We start from the raw sequence: 4,986 nt of genomic DNA on the forward strand, positions 1-4,986 counted from the left end.
TGATCCATCTGTTAGAGTAGGTGCCCGTCGAGCCAAGTGTTGGCTGAGGGTTCATGTTGAAACTCTATGTATAAACAATCTTTATTTTAATAATATTTGAAATTATTGTTTTGGCGCATCTTTATCTGTATACCCATGCTAGTTGCAAAGATAAAGTCCTTGAATATACAAATAGTAGAAAGAATATGAGATGCTCATATGATGAGTATCATGAAACTCATATTTGGAATACTGTATATTCTAAATAGTTCCTAATCGATTCAGCCGCCGCTAAAAAGGATATAGGCCGCTCGAGTTTGAGACTAGTATCTGTGATGAAACTTAAAATTAATAATTTATTATATGTTAAAACCTATATTTTAAAATTTAAGTTTCATTAAAATTATAAAATTATGTTATTTTAGTATTGTTTGTTTATATTTAAATGTCTTACTAAATATGTTTTATTTTCAGATTTTCTTTGTGTTGGTAAATAATGATAACTCAAGCTAGAAAATTCAAATGGAGGTGATTCAAACATGTTTGGAATCCTTGAGAAATTATCTACAACTTTGCAGAAGACATGATTGCATAAAAAGTTTGTTAAGATGATCAAATTGTGAAAATATCAAAAGGAGAACGAATTTACTTTCACCATGACCAGCATATAATAAAAAAATCATAACTATTTCAATATTTAACCAAATGAGGTGAACGAAGTGGCCAAATTCATCTACAAACAATACCCCACATGTTTGCTGTTTTGAGCAGGTCAAATTCAATGATTAAAGTCGTGGAACAAAGCATTGAAAGAAGGGACATGTAATTGAAGTTGGAGGAGACAAAGACTACTATTACAACTACATGGCATTAATAAAATTTTTGATCATTTCTCTCATTTGGCCTATAAATAGAGGCCTTGTGCTAGCTTGAGAATCATTCTATCTCATTGTAAAATATAGTGTGAGAGTGTATAAAAGTTCTAAGTTCCAATATATTTTTCATTTTCCCAATTATGAGTGATGGTTTTAGTGTTGATCAAAAGTAAGCTCATGGAAAGCTAAATCTATTATGTCAAGGTGAAGAGGATGAATTCTTGGTGAAGTGTGATAGTTTATATTTTGTATATTCTTTCTTTATTTCTTTTCATTTTGCTTATTTCTTTTTATTGTAGGTATAAAAATGAATTATTTGTTGTTATCAATTTACATCAAATTCTTGATACCATTGAAATGGTTATCTTGATTTGTTGTTTAATTTTGATACAATAAATATTTCATCAATTATTATTGTTATATTATACATATATATATTTATATAATTATATCATATATTTCATTTAGACGATAGCGTTGCTCTGTCGGTTGTTCTAAATGAAATATTAAGATTTAATACTAACATCTAACAATATAACAGTTACTTTATCGCAACTAACTTTTACTTTCCGCATCTAACATTTACTTTATCGCAACTAACTTTTACTTTCCGCATCTAACATTTATTTTATTGCAACTAACTTTTACTTTTTGCAACTAACTTTTACTTTCCCGCAACTAAATTATTAAATCATATATTTCATTTAGGTAATAGCGTGGCTTTGCCGGTTGTTCTAAATGAAATATAATGATTTAATTTAACATTTACTTTATGTAGTTATACATTTATATAGTTATATATATAATCATAGATACCATATATAAAATATTGATGAATTCGTTATTTTCTATAGTGGGAACTATATTATATTAGGTGTGTGTTTAAATATTTAATTTTTTTGGAACCATTATTTATGGTGGTTTCCTTTGTTTTACTTTTAGTTAAACAATATTGTATAAACCAAGAATAAATCCTCGAGCCTTGACAAAATTTATAATTTGTAAACTTCGTTTTTGCATTTGGTAATCTACAAATTAATAAATTTAAACTTAAAATAACCTCTCTGTGGATCGATCTCTTACTTATGAAATATATTACTTGCAGACAACATACACTTAGGTGAATTATAATTTAAGTAGTAACAAGTTTTTGGCGCCGTTGCCGGGGAGGTATAAATTAAGTTTATATTTGTTAATTATGTTTTATTTATAAGTATTGTGTTGTTTTTTTTTTGTATGAGTATTTGGAGTCGAAAAAAAAGTGGTAGACTTATTCGAGTATCTGAAAATAATTTAAACATGGATGATAATTCAAATAATCAAGATAATGATAACAATAATAACAATAATAATAATAATAATCATGAACATGATCAATTAAGAACACTTAGGCACCATATGAACCCTTTTGGAACTAGTGCCCCATCTTGTTTAGTTTTTCCTTCTGATGCATCTAATTTCAACTTTAAACCTCAAATTATTCAACTTTCATGGTTTAGATTATGAAAATCTATATTTACATCTAAGCGAATTTGAGAAAGTTTGTAATACTTATAATGATCAAAATTGTAGCATGGATATAGTTAGATTAAAGATTTTCCCTTTTTCTATAAAAGATAAAGCTAAAACATGGCTATAAAATTTGAGATCAAGTTCAATAAGATCATGGGAAGAAATGCAACAACAATTTCTCAAAAAGTTTTTTCTTTCCCATAGAACAAACTCTTTTAAAAGACAAATTACTACTTTTTCTCAAAAACAAGGAGAAACATTTTATCAATGTTGGGATAGATATAAAGAATTACTTAATACATGCCCACATCATGGTTTTGAAACATGGAGAATAGTTTATCACTTTTATGAAGGTCTAATACCTAAAGATAGGCAAATGATAGAATTCATGTGTAATGGAACTTTTGAAGATAAAAACCCAAATGAAGCTATGGAGTATTTGGATTCATTAGCAAAAAATGCTCAAACTTGGGATAATATAGGCACAATAGAACCACCAACAACTAAAATCAATAATTCAACAAATGAGGGTGGTATCTATAATATTAAAGATGATATAGATATTCAAGCTAAACTTGCATCTTTAGCAAGAAAAATTGAGTCATTAGAAATGAAAAAGAGTGGTCAATTAAAAAGTATTCAAGAAATTATTTGTCAATTATGTGATATACATGATCATGCTACAAAAGATTGTCCAATATTACCTTCATTTAAAGAATGTCTCCATGAACAAGCAAATTATGTTAACAATTATAAAAAACCAATACTAGATCCTTTTTCAACATCATATAATCATGGATGGAAAAATCATCCTAATTTTAGTTGGAGGAATGATAATAATGCACAACCCTCACAACAATATTTTCAAAATAACCAAATTCATCAAGGTTATATTCCTTATGTTACACCTCCAAGAAAAAGCTTTGAAGATGTAATTCATGCATTTATCCAAAAACAAGAATCTATCAATATTCAAAACAGTCAATCTATTAGTGATTTGAAAGAAACTCTTGCAAAATTTGCATCTGCACTTAATATTCATGAAAAAGAAAAATTTCCATCTCAACCTCAACCTAATCCTAAAAATCAAAATCAAGAATTAAAAAATGAAAAAATTGATCAAATAAAATCTGTTTTTACCCTTAGAAGTGATAAAATAGTTAATGATCCATATAGTAATGAAAACAAGGATCATTTAAAATCAAAGAGTAAGGAAGATAATCCTGATACTTTTGAGAAGGATGATACCTAATTCTAAAAACAATATGTTGAATGATAAATCATCTGAAATAGTAAATGAATCAAATAAACCTCCACCATTTCCTCATGCATTAACAAATCATAAAAAACAAAAAAATGATTATGATATCTATGAAGTTTTTAAATAAGTAAAGATAAATATTCCATTATAAGATGCTATTAAACAAGTACCTTCATATGCAAAATTTTTAAAAGACTTATGTACTATGAAGAGAAAATTGCATGTGAAGAAGAAAGTATTCTTGGCTGAACAAGTAAGTTCTATTCTTCAAAATAATTTTAGTTTAAAATATAAAGATCCTGGTTGTCCAACAATTTCATGTATTATTGGAGAAAATAAAATTAAAAAAGCTTTGTTAGATTTGGGAGCAAGTGTGAATTTACTTCCTTATTCAGTTTATGAAAAACTTAATTTAGGAGAATTAAAACCCACTTCTGTTACTCTCTTACTGGCGGATAGGTCAATCAAAATACCTAGAGGTATTGTAGAAGATGTGTTGGTTCAAGTTGATAAATTCATATATCCTGTAGATTTTATTGTTTTGGATACACAACCAATATAAGTACATAATGAAATTCCAGTAATATTGGGACGAACATTTCTAGCAACTTCAAATGCTTTAATTAATTGTCGAAATGGAATAATGAAATTGTCTTTTGGAAATATGACTCTAGAACTTAATGTGTTCAATTTATGTAAACAACCAAGTATTAATGAAAATGAATATGATAATGAAATTGAAACAATTGTGTAAGAAAATATACAAGAAGAAAACTTAAATCAACAATCTGAAGTTTTTTCAATAGAAAGTTTTGAGTCTGAAAATAATTTTAAAAAAGATGATAAAACAAAACTTGAATTAAAAGTTTTACCATTCGAATTGAAATATGTATTTCTTGGTGAAAATAAAACATTTCCTGTTGTAATTTCTTCCACTCTTCTACCAATTCTAGAAGAAGATTTAATTAAATTACTTAAAAAATATAAAAATGCAATTGGATGGACTTTGAAAGATATAAAAGGTAAAAATTCTTTAATTTGCACACATAAAATTCATTTGGAAGAAAATGCTAAAACATTTCAACAACCACAAAGAAAGTTAAATCCACATATGAAGGAAGTTGTTAAGAATGAAGTATTAAAACTATTAGACGCTAGAATTATCTATCCAATCTCAGATAGTAAATGGGTAAGTCCAACACAAGTAGTACCTAAAAAGACAGGCATTACTGTTATAAAAAATTGAAAAGGGAGAGTTATTACAAGCTAGGATTCCATCTAGTTGGCGTATGTGTATTGATTATAGAAAATTAAATGATGCAACTAGAAAAGATCATTTCCCACTACCATTTTTAGATC

The 4,986-nt window shown here is 27.1% G+C and overlaps 1 non-coding gene across 1 annotated transcript; it reads right to left on the reverse strand.

Moving 5' to 3' along the window:
• Positions 1–2,573: 2,573 nt before the first annotated feature.
• On the reverse strand, positions 2,574–2,684 carry LOC140965337 (small nucleolar RNA R71). Its single transcript, XR_012173031.1, has one exon. It is a non-coding gene; the product is annotated as a small nucleolar RNA R71 (small nucleolar RNA).
• Between the last annotated feature and the right edge of the window lie 2,302 nt (positions 2,685–4,986).

The sequence above is a fragment of the Primulina huaijiensis genome, chromosome 18 (assembly GCF_012295235.1).
Source record: "Primulina huaijiensis isolate GDHJ02 chromosome 18, ASM1229523v2, whole genome shotgun sequence".
NCBI classification, from domain to species: Eukaryota; Viridiplantae; Streptophyta; class Magnoliopsida; order Lamiales; family Gesneriaceae; genus Primulina; species Primulina huaijiensis.